General features: G+C 41.9%; 1 protein-coding gene across 5 annotated transcripts in view; it reads left to right on the forward strand.

The window, feature by feature from the left end:
- Nucleotides 1-21,792, forward strand: part of LOC132871817 (transcriptional repressor p66-alpha-like) — a 55,667-nt gene continuing 33,875 nt past the window's right edge. For 3 of the 5 annotated variants that reach the window (XM_060906339.1, XM_060906341.1, XM_060906344.1), the window contains exon 1: nucleotides 1-194. The gene's annotated coding sequence lies outside the window, so the exon portion shown is untranslated. Of the gene's footprint in view, nucleotides 195-371; nucleotides 808-21,792 lie in introns of those variants that run through there. The other 2 variants (XM_060906343.1, XM_060906342.1) reach the window with 2 other exon arrangements.

Below are 21,792 nucleotides of genomic sequence, written 5' to 3' on the forward strand. Positions count from 1 at the left end.
GAAAGAGAGAGCGAGCGAGCGCGTGCGTGAGTATGAGTGTGTATAAGGCGCATTATTTGGCAGCCGAGGCGGCGGAGCGAGGAGGGCTGAGTTCACAGTATTCTTAGGCTTTAATGTTAAATTAGAGGAGTTAATTCTTACTCAAAAGCTGAAGGAAGGACCTGTGATAAACGGATAAACACCTTTCAGAGCCGGTAAGTGAGATAAAAGCGGTGTGTGAAGTTTTTGCTGAGGAAGAGGAGACAACGAAGAAGAGGAGGAGGAGGAGGAAGAAGAAGAAGAAGTAGTGAGGGGAGGGGGGTGTATGTATCGGAGAGAATCCGTTTTATTCAGACTTATCGAAAGCTCTTCTTCCTCCTCCACCGCGACGCCGTTATAAAGTCGCCTCGACGATGCACTTTTATTTCCGCAGCGTCGATTAACGAGCTCTGAGTGACAAGGAGAACTAATGCAGCCTCTCATTGTGGTTTACTGAAGTTCTGGTGGCTCAGAGAATTTTTTTCTACTCAGTTTTGGTGTTTGGTTTTGTAATCTCGATGCTCTAAAGCGCCGTGTCTGACTGGGTGGATAAACCAAACCACTAGTTATCTATCTGTCCGACTTGGACATCTTTTTTTTGTTTTTTTGTTCACCCCTTTTGGTCAGTTCGCGGTCCGGTCCACTAATCCAGTGACTCACACATCAAGTCGGCGCCTTGATAGCTCTCAAGAGGACGTGGTTAATCCTGGAAATGGACGATATTTTGCTCGTTGAAGTCTTGAAAGTTTAAATTTTGCGCTGCTTTCCCCCCCTTCTCCGAAACGCGAGGTAGGAAGGTAACGCTAGCAAGTTTAGCCTGCTAACGTTTTAGCGTGACCCGTGATGGCGAGAGCCTGCTTACTGCTACTGTTTTGTTGTTGTTGTAAGGAAAACAAACTGAAAAGTTTTCTGTATGCTAATTAAGTTGTGAAATTGATATATCGGGTATGTGTATTATTTCTGTTTGTAACGTAACAGTAAACTCTAATTCTTCGACATGAACTAATCTTAGTTTATAATATTATATTATCAGGTAATTTTTTTTTTTTGGCTAATCAAAAATTGTCATCATTATGACCCAGGCTTGTTGTCAGGAATTGTCCTATTTCTGTGTAACGTTTCCGTCATCCGGTCTGACACACTGCTTTTTGCCGGTGTGTGTGGATAAACACGCGGTGTTATTTTGAAAATGAACACCTTTTTTAATATTTGTTTAGTTTTTTTTATATTGGGGTGAATAAAAAGAGGGGGTGATAATGGTGGACATTGTGTCTTAGGTTTTTTTTTTTTTTGTATCCCCAGTCGTGGCACTTAACCCGACTGGCTGCCAGTTTTTTTTTTCTTTCTTTCTTGTTGTTATCACAATAAAAGTCCTCTGGCTGTAATCTTCCTCTTCTTCATCCTCATCATCCTCTTAAAGCTACACGTGCAGATTAGAGCCGCGCACGCGCTCCTACTGCAATCCAGTTTGTATAATATATGCATGCATGTGTGCGCATGCGCGGATTTATTAACCTTCGTTTTACTGATTTTTTTTTTTTTTTTTTTTTGGATAATGCTTAATTTTGTTTCTTAGTTTATTTAAAAAAGTAACTTTTTTTTTAAACTCCTGGACACCTATAGTCTGCGTTCAGCTGCTCTTTCAGACCATATCCTATTTAATTATAGGATGATACAATTATAAGCAAAAGTGATTCAGTACACTTCGACTCGATTCAGAGTCAAGTGGGATTCGGTTCAGTGAAATGTTTACGTTTTCCACTACAGGAAGGTCTTTGTGCTTTCCAGTTTCTCTGGAACATGTAACAAGCTGCTTTGTGTGTTGTTTTTTTTTTTTTTTTGTCTTAAGTTTGAAAGAGAGGCTGTTGAGGGAATAATGGTTTATAGGTGCTACAATAAGTGAAAACAGGAACTGTCTTGTATCACAGGTGCATTTTATGGCAATGTTGAATGTTTTGCATATCGCAGGGCCTTTTTCCTTGACTTGGTGGTGTATTGTGGGGGGGAGGGTCTCTCTCTATCTATCTCTCTAAAAAGTTTTCTATTGCAGTTGCAAAATGGAAGTGATGTGTATTGAGGGGGGGGGAAAGAGTTGTGAATGGTCTGTTTTTGTGTAGTGGGTTTCTCCTCATCCTTGTGGGTGGCACGGTGGTGTAGTGGTTAGCACGGTCTCCTCACAGCAAGAAGGTTCTGGGTTCGAACCCAGCGGCCGGCGAGGGCTTTTCTGTGTGGAGTTTGCATGTTCTCCCTGTGTCTGTGTGGGTTTCCTCTGAGTGCTCCGGTTTCCCCCACAGTTCAAAGACATGCGGTTAGGTTAATATGGGACGGCCTTGGGCTGAGGTGCCCTTGAGCGAGGCACCTAACTCCCAACTGCTGCCCGGGCGCTGTTAGCATGGCTGCCCACTGCTCTGGGTATGTGTGTGTGCTCATTGCTCATGTGTGTGCGTGTTCACTGCTTCAGATGGGTTAAATGCAGAGAGGAAATTTCACAAGTGTGTGAGATGAATAAAGTTGTGCTTTTTTTTTTTTTTTCTTTTTTCCTCTTGCAATAGTTGTTCCAATTAAACATCGTGATGGCTCTCCAAGACCTGATAAGTATTGTCACAGTGGTGGATTTTTTTTTTTTGGTTTTGTTTCTCTTCGTTATGTGACTTAAATGCAAAAAATGTTTTTCATTTTAATTTTGCAAGATATTTTGCGGAATCATCTGAAAATCCACCTCATGGGAGTGTGTAGACTTTTTTGCGATATTTTCATACTTCAAGTTTCCATTACTTCCCCCCCCCCCAAATTTCAAATTGCACATTAGTATAGTATGGGGCCGAGTAAAATTAAGGATTAATTTCACGAGTGATTTCAAAGTTTTGAACATTCAAAAACTTTGAAATCACGAGTGAAATTGATCCTTAATTTTACGAGGAACCATACGATTACTTGTTTTCTAATATATATAGGGCCAAATTCATACTTCGGAAGCCATTCAAGTGCGCAACATTTATCGCTCACGTTTTCTGAACCAATCAGGGCGCAAGATTATCTTGCACGTTCGAATCAGTTTCGAAAGCGTCTTTCATCATGGCACGGCGACACGACATGAGGGTTTTGAAAGTGGTTTACAAAATTTTATTGGAACTTCTTTACAAAAGCCATTTTGTTGACACAATTTGCTAATTTTTGTAACCGTGACCAAGCAACGAACTAGCCAGTAGCATTTCAGAAATACGGCCCTGTGTTAAGGAAAAAAGCCCTCCTTGTATTATAAAGCAAGTTAACAGAAACCTTACCCCCCAATATAGTGTACAACAATTGTTGTTTTTAACCATTTTCAATGTTTAGTTGAATTTAGGCTTGTAAGTCAATGTAGTCATATTGCAAGCTATTGGACCAATTTTCCAATTTGAATCTTCCCTTTTCACCCATACCACATTGAAATCTGACTGCACGTTAATATGCAGATCAGCTCATTGCACTTGGCCTCAAGTCTCATTTTCAGTTTTTTTTTTTTTTTAAAGCAAAATATTTTTGGTGAATCAAAAAAACCTTTCAAATGTGGCAGTCATTGACCATGTGTGGTTTGACTGCATTCTGAAGGGAAGATTGTTTTCCTGTGTTTGTGGCAAAAATTCTGTTCAGTGTTACGCATAACTGAAAGTTGTATCACTTTGCGAGTCTGTCCGTTTATCCCGATTACAAATGGTCACTGGAGAGACGTTTGAGATACAACTGTAAATATAGCTGTCCACTTGTGGTCGTATCACCAGAGACGGAGTTAATGAGTCAATATAAACTGTTTAGGATTTAAGGAATAAATTTATAGAGGGACACTAACTTTGTCATTCTGTATCACTCTTATTTTCTCAGCTTTGTGATTTTGTTGAACTATCCTAGTGATTTTGGTGTCTGTAGGTGTATCAGATGGTTTCCCGAGTCTTGTATAAATATATTTAATAGGTGTTCCTTTGATGAAGACAATGACTTGCGGCAACTATGTCGTGATCAGTCATTCTCCTGATGGTCACCTGACTGCAAACAGAAAGCAGCCCTGTCTTGGTGTCACATGGTGGTATTATCTGGTGTCTCGCTGAACACAGGAACCATGTTGGACTTTTCTATTATGTCACAAGTTCGCATGAAGAGTCTGTTTGATCAGTTATAATGGTAGGCTTTAGATAACATGTGAATTTGATGATCTTGGGTTAAATTTCTACTGGGAATCCAATGTGATCTGGGTTTCCTTAGAAGAGAAGAAATGCTCAATGGGTCTCCAGCACCTGTCTGTTAGTCAGCTCTACATGTTTTTGTTCCCCCTGAGATTTTGAGTGTCAGAGGTAAGGTTCAGGTAGAAGCTGTTGGGAATTAGGTGTGATGGAGTTAGTCCTATGTGGTGTTTTGTTGTTAAGGAGTCACAATGCCTGGGGGTTGCTAAGCAGCCGAGGATAAGAGATCGGTGTCAAACGGAGAGGTGTCTTCCTTCTCAAGTGGATGTGGATCAAACCCTGGAAGCTTTTCAGCATCAGAGACTTGCACTTGAACACTTGTTTCCTAAAAAAGGTTGTGAAACAAAGAAATACCATAAATGTTATTGTTAGACGGAAAGTGCTTTTGGGTTGCAGACTGTACCAAATGCTCATTCTGTGGTCACGGCAGGGTGTGTATAGCGAGCACGTTTGGGACTAAGCAAAGGTCTGGGAGTGCATGTGTAGTGTAGGTGTCTTTCAGGTTTAGTCAATGAGGATTTTCTTGGTGTCCGAGGTGAAGCCAGTGAGTGCACTTGCAGGAAAGAGTTCAAGACTGAAGATGGAGGAGTCCCAGCACTGATCGTCGTCCCACCCATCTTTGCATAAAATACAATCTGAAATCTGATTGGCTGTAGCACCGCGTCCCCCATTTCTCTTCCAGATTTGGTCACTTTCCACTTCCTGCCCACTATCTAGCTCTCCTCTGTCATATGATGGCTCCCAAACAGGGAGGTTGAAGATGAACAAGTGAGTTCAGAAGTGCGAACTTGGCCAGTGGTAACCAGGATTCCCACTGGTGCTCGTCATGTTCTTCACTGACGAACATAATCCGTCAGTGACGAAGAGAAAATTACCATGAGTCATGACAGTGATGAATATATTTGTCATCTTTTATCACTAGCGTAAGTCATCTTTTCTAGAAATCATGCCACAAATCCCTACCTTTGCTTGAAATCCAACCCCAGTGAAGAGATGGTGGGAAGCCAGAGTGTAGACAATGAGCATGTGCTTCTCATCTCATCTCATTATCTCTAGCTGCTTTATCCTGTTCTACAGGGTCGCAGGCAAGCTGGAGCCTATCCCAGCTGACTACGGGCGAAAGGCGGGGTACACCCTGGACAAGTCGCCAGGTCATCACAGGGCTGACACATAGACACAGACAACCATTCACATTCACACCTACGGTCAATTTAGTGTCACCAGTTAACCTAACCTGCATGTCTTTGGACTGTGGGGGAAACCGGAGCACCCGGAGGAAACCCACGCGGACACGGGGAGAACATGCAAACTCCGCACAGAAAGACCCTCGCCGGCCACGGGGCTCGACCCCGGACCTTCTTGCTGTGAGGCGCCAGCGCTAACCACTACACCACCGTGCTGCCCACAATGAGCATGTGCTTGTGACCAATAAAAATTGACTACACATAATGCCCAAATAGGCGCCAAGCTTTTGACTAAATGCAGCGTCTTAATTGGCCTGGTGTGGTGGTGTAATTTATCTCTGCATGAACCAAAAAAAAAAACTGACAAGTTTTTGGACAGGGCTTCTTCAAGCACTGAAGATGATGTGAGGGTCGAAACAGCCATGGGGGAGGCATGCTCAGAGCCCCGACTGTCCCTGAGCACACCGTCAGTAATACAGGGATCGGTTGGAGGAAAAAAAACCCCACCAAAGTGAAAGTGCTGTCAGCCAGCAAGCAACTGAAGGCCTCGGTTTCAGGGGGCTTGGTGTGTTGAGTTCCCATGGTGAACGTATGATGGGAAAATGTGGTGGTGTTCTGTGTTCAGTTTATAAATCGGATTCCTTCACTGCTAGTCATTCCAAGACTCTTCTCGACTCTGTTTAATTGTGAATCAAATTTTGTGTTGAAGTGAAGGCTAAAGGGAGTCCTAATACCTATTTTGAATAACCCCATGCAAAAAAATAACCTTAAGTAAACTCAAACTAAAGCGGTGTATTTTAGCTTGATGGTGCACAGGGTGCCCAAAATCGCATCTCCTATAACCCGGTACGGAACAGAATGGGACAGAACAGTACTGTCACGTATTTTAATGTGGTGTCGCGTATTTTCTTATATTTACCTTCCGGGTATTTATATGTTGTTCCGTCCCATGTATAACAAGTGTTCTGTCCTGCAATACCATTTTTTGTGACATTTACATAATGTATAAGCTTACCTTTTTTGTTCCAGGAGTTCCGGACTTTTCCGTAATTGGAGTTTCGGGATTCTTGAGTTTCTATAAGCTTCGTGAGTGCTTATAAGTGTTTCTGTATTAAAAAAAAATAATAATAAAAATTGGAGTTTTATGCGCATTTCTGCAAGCATCGCATTCGCCATTGTTGTAAAGTGTATTATGGGCTCGATCTACCCATTGTCTGGTTGCTATGGACCCTTAGTTACCATCCCGTCACGTGTAATTTATTCTGCCTCGAGATGGCGCTCGTTCCACCACATGGGATTTCTTTGTGACGTCACGGCGAGGTATATTCCATAATTGGAGTTCCGGGCTTTTAGATCAATTTCGATTGAAAATATTGTGAAAATAACATTAATACAATGTGATGGGATATAATAATGTTGGATAATCAGAGAATGCATGACAGTGATGCGCGTGAGTACAAGATGTTAAGTATGAAACCCCTGAATATTTAGAAAACGTAACGTTATTGCAATGTTCCGGTTCATACTTTCCGTACCGGGTTATGGGAGACGCCGCTAAAATCAAGTCTTTTCTTATTAGAGGTTGGAGTGGAGTCCGAATTTTACATGTAATGGAGAGGCCTAGCTGTATCTGTACAAATATTTGAATTGTGCCAGTTTGGTTGGTATAAACCTGTATTAAGTCCACTTTAAGTCGGTAACTCAGGAAAAAATACAGACTAGGTGAAGAATACTTCTTCTCTGACTTGATTTTTCAAGGAAAACAAATTGGAGAATGTTTTTCAGAACCTGGGGGAACACTGGGTAACCTTTTAGGACGACTTCTGCTCATGCTGCATCACAGGATGGAGTAATGCACTCGTAGGGAAGCGTTATCTGCCCTCTTCTGCGTACATGAGCTCCGCACGTACGATTGGCGATGTGTTGCTGTGATTTACAGGGCAGAGCGTATACCTACTCTCCCGCCCACACAGCATGAGCAATTTTGCTTCCTTTCGGTGGCTGAGGCATTGTCAGTAATTGCACATCTCCCACTGAGCACTTTTCTGTTGCGGAAGTTGACTGACTAGTTTTGAGCAGTGTTAATCCATTACATAAAGGGCTGTCAACTGATTGGTCGTCAGTTAAGATGATCAGTGTATGTGAAATGTGGGTTTTGCTTTTTTTTTTTTAAAACATAAAAACGAGTTGAAAAGCCCTGATATAGTGTGGGTCTGTGACAGATTAAAGGCTTTAATGTCAGTTAAGTCATTTATTGAGTCCATATTGAGAGTTTTGTCCTCAAGATGGGGCTAGATTTGTCGTAACAGGATTCTAATGTGACCACTGCGGTGTATGTGTTTATGTAATTTGGATTAAAAGCGTTTTGAGCTCAGATTTGCTGCTGGTCAGGAACACAAAGCTTAGAGATGAAGTAATGGCTGACAGATCTATTGTGCAACGTGGTGTGGGGTGGGGTATTGTTGTGGTGTTTTCTTTTTTCTTTTTCCCCCGGTGGCTGATTTTTTTTTTTTTTTTGTAATCTCTGAGTGGTCTTTACTCGTTTGTCATTTTAATATGCTGTTCACCTAACTTGCCTCATATGCTGGGGTCATCAGGAGACACTTTTTTTTTTTCATTCCTTTATAAATGTCAGAATCTTTTTTAAAAAAGTCATATGTCTGATATTCCAGTCTAAACTCTGTGGTCATGTAGGAAAAATTTAACAATAATGTCTTAAACGGTGACGTTTGTTTCCATGTCGACAAACCATTTTGTCTTGGTTTCTTCCATGGTCACACCACAGTTAGGGTAGTATCTCACTGGACTGCGACTAGTTGGAGAGAACAATTGCGATTTAAAATATGCGAATTAAGTACGATTCACACGGGATAAGTATTACTTATGGACCTCTGGTAATTCGGATTACCCCCGCACCTCTGTGTTATTGTGTGGCGCATTCGGACGGGATAAGCAAAAGTCTGTAATTCACTGAATTTACAGACATTGTGACCGGATGTGTCGTAAGTTCACAGCATCCTGTTTCGTCTTGTAGACAGTAGAGATGGGATTTATGGCTCTTTGATGGGATCCGCATCTTTGTGATCCGTTCTTTGAAAAGAGCCGTTCAAAAGACTGGCTCATTTGGCTCTTTTTAAATATTTATTCAGTTTTAAGAAGACAGCGTCTAAAGAAGCCAGATCCTTCTGCTTAGACAGTGACATCAATATTTCTGGACATACCTTTTATATAAAGCAACCTAGACTTACATTATTGTAACCCCTAAACGCTCATAAATAACCATTAAAAAACAATGAGGGCTTCAATGAATGTCCATGCAGAACGGCTTTACTGTAAAAAAAAGAACCCACTCAAGAACATAGTTATCAAGAAGGCAAGAATATTTTTATAGAAAAATACTTGTTTTACAAAAATATTTAAGTCTGAGATACAAAATAGATACAACTACAATAAATATAACAAGAACTGGTTATCACACAAGAACATTTTAATAGAAAAAAACAAACTTTCTATATTAAAAATATTGAAATTGTAACATAGATACAACTAAAGTCAGATAAATGGATAAAGTTATAACAAGAACACAAGATTATTTTAATAGGAAAAAACAAACTATTAATGCAAAAAATATTAAAGTAGATACAACTAGACAAACAGATAAATAAATAAAATGCACAAAAATAGAACAAACAAAATGACGATAGAATAAATTAAATGAACGTCTGTGCAAAGTAGTTTTCCCACAATATTATCATTATCACGCAACAACATTATAAACTATATACAAAACAATTTGAACTATTAGGCAAACAGATAAAACTTGAATAAATAAAAGGCAAATGCTGTTTAGCCTACTTCTTGTCCTTGGGCAAAAGCTTTTTCATCTGAAACACAGTACAGAAAAAGAACGACAGAAAGAACGGCTCCCCCAGCTCGAGACTCGGTTCTCATCGTTCATGCCTAGGAGCCGTTCAAAAGAATCGGTTCGTTCGCGAACGTCACAACACTAGTAGACAGGAGTTCAAAATGCTTATCTGGTTCAAATACGGGATAGGCCTACTACCACTTGCCCCTGAAATGCTGTTTATCAAAATTTCGCCCGTATCCTCCATTATTCACTCCAGAAAAGTACAAGAGACGCGTGTTTTAATAATTACAAACACAGACATGCGCATTCACACGGGACTTGTATTACCACTGGACGTCTGTGTTTTGCCGAAACACAGTAGGTAATTCGCGGCGGAATTATTACTTGGCAAATTACGGACATGGCGCATTCGCACGGGACTAAGAACTCGGACGTTCTCTGTAATTATTCCGAATTACCAGAGGTCCACAGGTAATACTTATCCCGTGCGAATAGGGCTTTAGTGACAATTTTCACTTGGAATCACACTGAATTAATATTCACGTATTTTATCGCAATCGTTGGGTCGCAGGCTGTCGCAGCCCAGTGAGATCCACTCACACTTCCTGTCTTACGGAAACTGACCTTGAGAAGGGTTTGCGACGCATTTGCGGGTATTTTGAGAGAGAATTTTTTGAACATGTTCAAAATTTCAGCGATGAAGGAGCGACACTTTGCAAGTCATGCGAGGAAATTGAGAAGCCCCGCAAATGTTTCAAGACACTTCTGAAACTCTCTCGCGAATGACGTTCGCAAGCTGTTGCAGCCCAGTGAGATACTGGCTTTATACTTGCGTGTCCTTACTGTGTTTTTTGGACGGTAAGTTTATAGATTTGGGATAAATAGGTGGTGTTGTAATAAGATGGGTGTAAATGGCATTATACAGTGACAGCCTTCAGGTTACAGTTTAGCTGTTCTAATAGCTGTCCTACACAAATGGAAGAGAGAAGAAACTTGCTTTTCGAGTCGTGAAACATACAAGCCCTTCGCAGTTGATTTTAATGGATCATAGAGATGGAATATCCTTCCTGAGCAGGGCAAAGTGCCCAGGGCATCAAGCACATGGAAACGGACACACGTACTGTCCCAAGAATCCCACAACAGCAGCACATCCTTGTCTCCTCTGAGAACCTTTTCTCTGCACTCTGGTCTTTCTGTCAGCCGTACAACCTTCATTGGTGAAAATGAAGCATGGCGTGACGGTGTGTCTCTGGGGTCCAGTCAGTGACAGAACATTAGTTTATGAGCGATCTGCCTCATAATCCTGTCATAAAGTGGAAGAAAAGAGGTGTGTGTGTGTGTGGTGGTTTTTGTTTGGTTTTTTTTTTCCCTTTCTTTTTCCCCACTGACTTAAAATTCCACGACACAAACACATATGCGTGCGTCTGCAAGTTAAAACCCTGCAGGAGAGGTCATTACATCACTAGCTAAAAATAACTGACGTGGAAAAGCCTTTCTCTGGCCTGGCAGGGGCATGTGCACCAGAGGAGGAGGGACGAGAGAGGCCTGTGAGGCAAGATGAGATTTTAATTTTTTTTTCTTTTTTGTTATCCATTTGAGATCAGGGCAAATTTTCTGATGCGCCTGACAATAAAGGTCTCGAGAGTAAGATTTCCTGGTTTGAAGATGTAAAAACCGTCGTCTTTTTGATGTATTGCATGGAGCAAAGTGATTTTGCTACTCGTCATCGGCATGCAGCCAAATTAACTGTGTGACAGTATAGTAATGAGACGGCGTAGCTGGTTAAACTCACTGCCTCGTTGTAAAAATGTGATAACTGCAATAACTGGTTACTTGAATGAAGTTGCCGTCTTATTTCGAATCGTCTCCACTAGCATTCTTCTGAATTGTCATTTGGTAATGGGGGGGGAGATCAGCATGTCTCAACTCAGGATTGGTTCGTTTCCAGCAATTGCGTACTGTGTTGTGGTGATGTGTTGATTGAGATAAACATGACGACTATACAAAATTTACGATTTCTCGTCCAAAGCCTGAGAAAGGTTTGATCTAACATGCCTACTGACTCGGGTCGCTTTTAGAAAGGAAATCAGTTCAACTGTTTTTAAAGCGAAAGAATGTGGTTTGCTTGATCAAAAATGTTGTGGTTGAAAACCTATGCACTTCAGACTAATCATGATCGTAACTGTATTCTGATCAATTCAACCACACATTAGGTGTCTGCCCACCTTACTGTTACAAAGCTGTTATAAAACGACTCGCTGCTTGTGCCAAGGTGAGAAAAAGCCGCCTCGTTTGGTAGGCCGTACAAGTGTGTGAACGAGAATCATGCTGAGCCCAAGTGCACAAGCTCTGCCAGACAAGCAGCCCCGACCACCCAGCTCTCTGTCAGCTGAATATGCGCCATCAACCTTACTGTACGTATTTACTGGACTGAAGAGCAGTGTTTTCCCCAGAAAAAAATTAAAGCCCTAAATTCTGGCATGATACACAGACAGTCGAGCGCCAATGGCGCGAAAGCGAGCGCTGAAGGTGCAAAGTGAAACTAGGGGGGTCTGGGGGGCATGCTCTCGGGTGCATTTTCAGGGTCTCGGAGAGGTTTTTAGATACTGTACATGATTACAGGATAGATTTTACCAGTGTTTCAATGATTTTCTGGCCTAAATAGTATTAATGTACACACGTTTTGAAGTTTCGCCTTAAAGTTCAACATGCAAGTTAAACTGTTTTGTTATAGATTGAAAATCTGTGGGGATCCCTTAATTATCTATGATCAAGTAGTGTTGTAGCAACACAAATATGCGTGAAAATATGAACAGTGGTTTTGCTCCATCTTGCGCAATGAAGAGAATCGATCATCATGACCTCCTGTTGATCACAAAGGGATCTGAACCTATTTTTTTTTTTTTTTTTAAAGATATTTTTTTGGGCTTTTTGCACCTTTATTGGATAGGACAGTGTAGAGACAGGAAATGAGCGGGAGAGAGAGAGACGGGAAGGGATCGGGAAATGACCTCGGGCCGGAATCGAACCCGGGTCGCCCGCATTCATGGTATGGCGCCTTAACCACCTGAGCCACGACGCCCCCAGGGATCTGAACCTAAGAAGTGCCACCTTAAAATAAGTCGCTGTATTACCATAACTGTAATGATTTTAGAATGTTTCTGATGCAGTTACCATAATTAAATGTACAACTAAGATGCACTGAAAAGATATAGATAAGTCTTCCGGATTTATCCAGATATTTGACAAAACTCCTTGAAAATCTTCGGTTTTCCGAATGGAGAAATTTATTTTTCGGATTTTTCGCGTTCCGTTTCATAGAAATTCGGTTTTGCGATCGCGTGGCTTGTTTACGTTCGGCGACAGGGCGCCGCCATTTTTGTAGTCTCGCAATACTTGCTGGTGTGTACGAGACCTTATATGCTTATATACATACCTCATGCCATGTGAACGAGATTTTATCGCGATATCGTGCTTTAGAAAACGTGGTCTTTCTTTTGTGTAACTATTTTTAATATCAGCTGAATTATTTTCTAAACATTAGTGCTGTCAAGCGATTAAAATATTTAATCGCGATTAATGTCGCGACTGGGCGGCACGGTGGTGTAGTGGTTAGCGCTGTCGCCTCACAGCAAGAAGGTCCTGGGTTCGAGCCCCGGGGCCGGCGGAGGCCTTTCTGTGTGGAGTTTGCATGTTCTCCCCGTGTCCGCGTGGGTTTCCTCCGGGTGCTCCGGTTTCCCCCACAGTCCAAAGACATGCAGGTTAGGTTAACTGGTGACTCTAAATTGACCGTAGGTGTGAATGTGAGTGTGAATGGTTGTCTGTGTCTATGTGTCAGCCCTGTGATGACCTGGCGACTTGTCCAGGGTGTACCCCGCCTTTCGCCCGTAGTCAGCTGGGATAGGCTCCAGCTTGCCTGCGACCCTGTAGAACAGGATAAAGCGGCTAGAGATAATGAGATGAGATAATGTCACGACTGTCATAGTTAACTCGCGATTAATCGCACATTTTTGTCACATGAAAAACCATTGTAATTCTCTTATCAGCATAAAAAAGTGAATGGGCTTGCTTTGTACCAATTTTTTTTTTTTTTAAATTGCAGAGCATAACGCGTCTTGTCACAGCCACTGACATCCATAACTTCCATATTAGATGAGAAAACCAAGGGATGAAAAATAAAGTGCATATCACTGTGAAAATAAAAAAAGTTTTATTTTACTCTTCATTAGTTTCTTTTGAAGAGAAGTATTTGCCATAAAAGAAAAAAACAGATAACAAAAATAAAAACATTCATCATACGTTCAAAAACGTTCATCATAGTGTGGCACTGTATTCTCTAATTCTCACTGCTTATAACTCTACACCTACCCGGTGGAGATGAGCTGGGAAACTGAAGACTGAAGGAACAGTATTGAAAAGTATTTTTCCAGTCTCACCTGTGAAAGGTAATCCCATGTGATCTCGTTTGGATGGTAAACCTGTTGGTACAGTTAAACGCAGCACATGAATGAGGCATCTTTATTCTCGGCTTTGCCCCATCCAATATGGTGGCGAGGATGTTTATATGTCTATGCCTTTCTCCATCACTCACACGTACTCTTATTGAAGCAGCGCGTGACAAGCCTCAACAGGAACTACGGGTGACTCGCAGGGCCAAATTAGAATTTGTGTTAACGGCACTTTTTTTTTTTTTTTTTAATCGCATTAAATTGAGATCGCGTTAACACGTTATCGGGTTAACTTTGACAGCACTACTAAACATGTATGCAGTAGGGCTGTAACGATATGCGTATCGAAATTGAAATTGCGATACGCAGAGCCACGATCCGTATCGCGATACAAGAAGGCAGAATCGCGGTACACCCTTTCAAACTTCTCCTCAGCCCAAAAACAGAGGCGCTTCCAAACTTCAATTTATGAATACTTTACTTTTTATTTAAATTACATTTTAAACTTACTTAAATTACTTTTATTTTTTTATATCTATTAGTAAGTCGTTTTTTCGCCGACCTGCGACAATCTTCTGCGAGTCACGCAACGTCCACACTCGCCACTGGCAGAGCATTCATTTCTTTTAAGCGGTCGCCATTCTGGTTGCGACGCGGGGAGCGAATCTGTAAACAAGCAGCTCATTGGCTGGCTAGGTGCGCCACAAGCCAATCACAATCACTTGACCGGAAAGGCATGCAGTGTTGCCAGATTGGGCAGGTTTAGGTGCTTTTTGGCTGGTTTTGAACATATTTTGGGGTGGAAAACGTTAGCAATATCTGGCAACGCTGAAGGTATGTCTGCTTGGGCGGAAGCCTTCTGCAGCAGTTACATTTTGACACGCGAGCAATGTTTCACCATAAAAATTCCGTAATTTCCATCTGTTTTCCGCGATCACAGAAAATCATTGGCCCTATGAGAGTGAGACAGTGAGAGAGCCACCCCCCCCCAAAAAAAATCTTAACGGATTTACATGATTTGGAAAAATGACTTTTTCAGAACCGGAAAAAACAGAGCTTCCGTCTCAACAGTATTATTTTGAGAAATAAAACAATCTTTGGATATACATTTGTTCATTTTTGCATACATATTACTCATTCTCTGCAGTGGTCTGAATTGTTTATTAAATAATGTAAGTAAGTAAATGTTAATAAGTCAAATTTACTACTTTAAAAAAACATTTAAAAAAAAATCGTGGGCGTATCGAATCGTGGGTCAAAAATCGCGATACGAATCGAATCGTGAGTTGGGTGTATCGTTACAGCCCTAGTATGCAGTATTGCACATAAGATGTGACAGCATCGCTTTATATAAGTTTTGACATCCAATAGTGAAAACTCTGAATTTAGAACAATGCACTCCTGAAAATTACTCATTAACTAGGGGAATTAAATTTTGATCTCTTTGACATGTTAATCATTAATGTACATGAAAGAAAAAGGCTTAATAAAAAAAAACCCACTTTCATCTCTACAAAAAAAGTAAGGCGACTGCATATTATAAAGTTTAAATTTTGGTACTTTATTAAATGGACTCGATTAAGATTAAAACATATATATTTAAAGGAAAAGGGAACTTAATTCATACATTTAAGTTTGCAGAAAAATTATGTACTTAAACGCATTCATGAAGAGAATTTAAGTGTCAAAAGGGGTGTTCACACGGCAACTTTTACTCCGGTGTAGCACCGGGGCTGCCCCGGTAGAGCGTTCACACGGTACAAAGTTATACCGGTGTAGCCCCTGAAAGCTGCTTAAACCGGTGCAAATCTAACCCTGCTCGGGAGGTGGTTTAAGAAATTGACTCCGGAGTAAATGCTAGTTTGCGGGGCAGCACCGATTATAAAACGGGACGTCTGAACGCTACAGGGGTAGACTCGCTACGCGTGAGGAGAGTTGATTACATACGGGCATTGCATAATTTGCATCCTGGTATTTTGCGCTTCCAAAATGGCGAATATCAACAACAGAACTGCGTGTCTTCCAGTGTTGCCAGATTGGGCGGTTTTAAGTGCATTTTGGCGGATTTGAACATATTTTGGGATGGAAAACGTCAGCAGTATCTGGCAACACTGGTGTCTTCATCCACGTTGTTTTCCCGGCGCTTGGTGATGCCATGCGCATAAATGCCATACATTTTTCACGCATGCGCATTTTAATTTCCGCATTATTACTATCGTATAGCACGGTCGCAAAAACTGCCGTGTGAACGCAAGTGGGGCTGCACCGGTGCTGACACGCTTCTCTCTAGTAAGTAGGTTTGTGACGTGTGAACGCTCCACAAAATTTACACTGGTGTAAGATATATCGCAACAAAATACATCGGGGCAGCATCGATGCAAATATGTGCTGTGTGAACACCCCTAATTGTAGCATAATTTCGAATAATAATGATAAGCATATTTGGCGGTGTGATGTCACGGTGAGCCTTTAACAAAAGAATAATCTGGAACTGCCTTTTATTAAATGGATCCCAGTGACATCACACTAGGGTTGGGCGGTATCCAAATTTTGATACCTTTTAAACTGTCTGTGTTTTCCCGGGGTATACGGTATTACCGAGAAAAAAATATTTTGTTTCGGCCTACTGTGTAACGTGCGCCTATACTGGCGGACCTTGTCCAGACCTGCGCCTATGCCTCAAATGTACTATTTTTAAAAGCAGCATAGCGAATTATGTGCATTGTGGTATGGATTAAGCAGCAAAGCGAATTTTGTGCATTGATGAATGGATTAAGAGATATTTCAAAGCATCACGCAACTCTTCCTTCATCTTGAAAATAGCATTCAACTGTCGTTTACACATGTCTGCGTTGAAACGCCATTTGCAGCACTATTTCACCTACTCCATCAAAAAAAGTACACGATGAGCAGGATCATACCCTTTCAAGCATGGGAAATAAAAAAAAGAAGAGAAAAAGAATCAACCAACACCCAAGTCCGTTTAGACTGCGCGATAAACCATATTCTTCAGCGCAAATGAGGCGAACCTAATTCAAATGCGTGATAGCTGCACAAGGCAAAATCATATGGGCCCACGTCATGCCATGGCGGGGAAATTAATAATCAAATGGCCTTACCTTGCTTAAAACGTTGTCTTGATCACATAACTCCTTACAATTATTCCACTTAAATCCATACGGTTTAACACACCCAACAAAGATAGCAAGCGCATTGCTAATTCCCACCAGAAACCTAACAGTTTACGCTACGATGTTTTCTTCAGTAGATGACATTTCAAACGTTTATTACCCACATCCCAAATGTCATACGTTATATTATTTTACCTTGTTGTTACTCATGTAACCTACTCAAAACACAACTCATTGGAGAGATCTCGTGGAAGTGGAGTACCCCAGGCTATGGTGTGCCTTAGGGGACATATTAGATTTTTTTCGATTTTGCGCGGTCATTTACATTATTGCTGGCTCTTCCTTTTCGTTTGGTTTGAAACCAAAATACTGCCACACTGCCGATGTTGTATTTTTTTTTTTTTGCCACTAACTCGTTATCTTGACTTGCCATCTTTCAACCGCGGTCTCAGTCTCTTGCGAAGCTTTCTGTCAGACTCCAAATGTCACGCAGGGTTGCCATGGTAACGACAAACAACCCTGCACGCAATGAGAACTTCTTTAGGAAATTGATAGAATTAGTGAAAATACGATCACACAGTTATTCGGGGTGATCTTCAATTTATTATTTTATATTATGACCTCATGTACTCCATATTTATTTAGATATTATATATTTTTTTAAAATGACGGTAATGAGACCGATACCGTTGGTACTTTTGGATACCTCGGGATACCTTCTTACCGTAATACCGCCCAACCCTACATCACACTGCCAAAAATGCTTATGATTTATTATTTGAAAGTATGCTATACTTGACACATTTGGACAACTTCAAGTACATAATCTTTCTGCAAACCCAAACTAATGAATTGTTTTCTACTCCTTGGCTTTTGCTTGGCCCAATGTTGGGCAACCCTCTCATAGTCCATCTGGCTGTCATCCATGCTGATGTGGATCAAATTGTCCAGCGAGTCTTCTAGCTTATTAAAATCACTCGGCTTTGCCCATCTGGTGGGGGACAACATCGGCAGCCAGCGAGATCGCTTATAATGAATCGGAAAATTCCGGGATGTCTGACGTTTTCGTTCGATGTTTTTATTGGACGGTTTGAACATGTGATCTTGACATAGCCAACAGATTAGTTTGTTTACATCATACCACGCGGACATATTACTTTGACGGAATCAACACAAACATTGGAGAAAAAAAAAAAGACGGCTTGTTTAACACATCAATCAATATGTAAATGGGTCTGTTATTTGCTCTCCTATGTGTCTAGTTACTTGTGGGTAGGAAATTAACATATCGGTATAAATCTAAGCGTATCGGATTCTAACTAAAGCGACTAAGCGTATCAGCAGGCAGAGCAAGTGTATCGGGCCCGATACGCTAAAACGCTTTGGGGAAAACCATGGAAGAGCTCTCTCGTACTATGGAATTTACCTTGGGGGCACATTTATGATTTTGTAATGCTGTTCGGAATATATAATTTTGCCTTGGTGTTTGAAACACATCAGGATTTGGAGATTTGTTGCAGATCAAATGCCGCTTTTCCACTACCAACGCAGCTGAGCGGGGCTGTTGGGGTTGCATTTCGACTACAACCGCGCTGAACCGTGCTGGCTGGAAGTGGGTGGACACATTGGGTGGAGTTAGTGAAAGTGGGTGGACGTCACGTGATGTCGTTAGGCGGCGCAAACAGTGACATCAGTGACCTTTTAAGCGGTAGTCTCACGACCCGGATAGTAAACAATAAACATGGAGGACATGGAGTCGTTAGTGTTGCTGGTCTTGGTGCTGTGGCTTGTTGTCACCGACAACGGCAACAGATACTGGCAAGAGTGTATAGATGAGGCGAGGTGCATAAGGCTTCAGAAATTCTCGTAATTCGTAATTCTTCCGGGTTTACGGTGTTTACAGATCCCAGCGTGCTCGCGGGGCGTGTGTGGGCATGTGAGGACACTCCTCCTCACCAATCAGTGCACACGGGAGTGTCTCCTCACACCCCTAGCCCCACTCGGCTCGGTTTGGCTCTCTTCAGCCCTACTCCAAAACCGTGCGAGTTTTGGGTGCTAAGGGCTGAAGCGAGCTGAGTCGTGCTGTTCTGAGGTAGTCGAAATGCGAGCCATGTCGGGCTGAAGTGAGCTGAAAAAGGGTAGTGGAAAAGGGCCAATAGTGTCACATCTGCAACTTTTTGACTCCATTTCTTTGAAGGCGGTAGTTTTTTTTTTTAAATATATAAATGTGAGTAGCGCCAGTGTTCTGTTAGATATTTTTATACGAATGATGTGATGCTATTTTGAGGCTTGAAATTTAATGTGAAACACTAAGTCAAACCATGGCCTAATGGTTCAAGAAGCAGCTTTAGGACCAAAAGGTCTCCGGTTCGATTCCCTGGACCAGCAGGAATGGCTGAAGTGCCCTTGAGCAAGGCACCAAACCTCCAACTGCTCCCCAGGCTGCTCTGGGTATGTTGTATGTTGGTCTGGATAAGAATGTCTGTCTGCTAAATGCCATTAATGTAATGCTGTGTACAAGTAGATGTGCAAGGTTGGACAAATCAGTAATTTGGGACAAGCAGATTCTGTGTGTCCAGGCCATTGGACGAGTAGGTTAAGCATATTGAGAGGGTGCCCCCCCCCCAATAAATAAATAAAAATTTAGAGACTTCACTTGCTTAATCGACTAGCCAACGAGTTAAAGATTTGTTCATCCGTGATGTATTAAACCATCTACTATGACCTGTACTGTAGGCTAGAAAGTCCATCAAGTTTACCCAAACAGATGAATGAATAATTAAATGGGAGTGCACATATTGGTGCACATTTTATTCTTGTATAACCTTCTCAATAAAGTTAGCAGCGAGACCAGGGTCCTCGTCGTCGGCTGGTAGGAGAAACATGCAATATGGAATTGAAACATTTGTGTGGCCACTTGCATCAAAAACTTCCCTGAAACGCTGCCATTTTTGATATTCCATGTTTGGTCTAATAATCTAAATATCTTCATTTTATAAATAAGCCTTGATCATCTGCTTGACACTAAGCTGAGCTTAATGTTATCTTTCTCGGTGTATGCTGTAAAGCCTAGCATTAATCACATCATCAAAATCCCCAAATTGCAAAAGACTGCAGTTTTTCTCAGTGTTTGCCACCTACTCAAAGAAACCAAACTACACCTCTAACAGAACAACTTCTGTAAGAATCAGCACTTCCGAAGAGCTGAACTGAAAGAGTGAAGATACGTTTTCCACATCAATGTGTATGCCTATAATAAAAACTGTGGCTCAGTTGTGCTGTGGGGGGGGCGCTTACTTATTTGGCTCCATTTGTCCTCTTGTCGGCCCTTTTCTACCAGGATGGTTTGGAGCTGATGGCTTATCTGGAGTTCTTTCTTTGTGCTTTGATATCTGAAGAACCATCTCTTGGTCAGGAAAACTGGATCGAGGGCAGCACGAATGGTTTCCTGGTCTAGAACCATGAACCGCTTGTCAGGGTGGGGCGGGATTATCATGACTAACAAGACCAACTAAAGTTTTTTGTTTGGATGCCCGTGTAGTCTTGTAAACACTTGTGAAGAGACAATGTAGTCTGCCGTTGTGCTTGGTGTTCACGTTGCTGGGAAAGCCGAGTCGTGTACAGATGTATGCGGTCATATATAATGACGTGGCTTTGTGGTGGCCCTCGAACCTATGGAAAGCAAACCGGTTCTTTAGAAGGTTCGCAAGTTGAACCAACACGATCACCTGGTTCACATTGGTTGAAAGGGGGTATTAGACAGAAGTCACTGCAACTAAACGGTGCAGTTCTTCTGACTGATCGCTTTTTAACCTTATTCCTGTTCCAATAGTTGTGGTCTCTTCCATGATGACCCCATCTCCAACCACAGGGCATGAGGACTCGGTGATGTAAATCATATATCCTACACCCTTCGCACGTGCCAAAGCTCAACCTGATTAAACATTTTGGCATGAGGGAATATCTTCTGGAAGAACAGTGTTCCTCGCTCCAGGACGGGTCCAAAGACTTTTTTGATTCCTCCGCTCCCCCTCCACAAAAAAAAAAAAAAGTGGATCAAATTGTTTGATCATGAGTTTAGAGGTGTGTGCTTTGGCGAATGCTTCTTATTGGTTCTCACAAAGGTTGTTTAACCACTGGCATTAATTTTTATGAAGGGAAATGTAGAGTTGTATAACTGTAAACTCCCGTAGCCTTGCAGAACAAGCCGTATGTTTCTCTGCCATTCTACAATTTTATGGAGCTATTGGCAATTTTTATAGACTCGTTGTATTACTCAAACTAATTTAAGAAAGTGATTGGTTCACATGGATTTAAATGCTTTTCAAAGGGGAGGGAAGCACACTTTGATCCAGAGGGAGAGGTGTTCTCTATTTTCTAGTATCTGTAAATGTCATAGGCATGGCCATGGAAGCCATGGCTGTATGGTTAGAGAAGCTGGTTCGATTCCCTGGACCAGCAGGAATGGCTGAAGTGCCCTTGAGCAAGGCACCAAGTCCCCCAACTGCTCCCCAGGCTGCTGTGGGTATGTTGCACGTCGCTCTGGATAAAAGCGTCTACTAAATGCCATTCTTCACTATCATCATTCAACCTCAAGGTCGGCACACCCGCAGCCACCTTGTACCACACATCTCGGTTGTTCATTGCGCTCCCCGAGTCCCTCACGATGACTTCGGGGAAGGTCATTCTCCTTGAGTGGACGCGGCCGCTCGGTTTCCAGAGCAGAATCGACTGGATCACTTCACCTGTTGCACGATGACCATGACTGGCAAATTGGAGGCGTCGCTTTGTGTCTGGGAAATAGATGGAATGTTTCCGTAGATGCGCTTACGTGTGTCGTGCTCTGACCAGTAAATGTTTTGGTCACGTCGAAGCAAGTTGGTATATGCGCCGGCTAGCCGTTGTTGTTGACGCATGGTTAGCGTC

This window comes from Neoarius graeffei, chromosome 23 (assembly GCF_027579695.1).
Source record: "Neoarius graeffei isolate fNeoGra1 chromosome 23, fNeoGra1.pri, whole genome shotgun sequence".
Classification (NCBI taxonomy): Eukaryota; Metazoa; Chordata; class Actinopteri; order Siluriformes; family Ariidae; genus Neoarius; species Neoarius graeffei.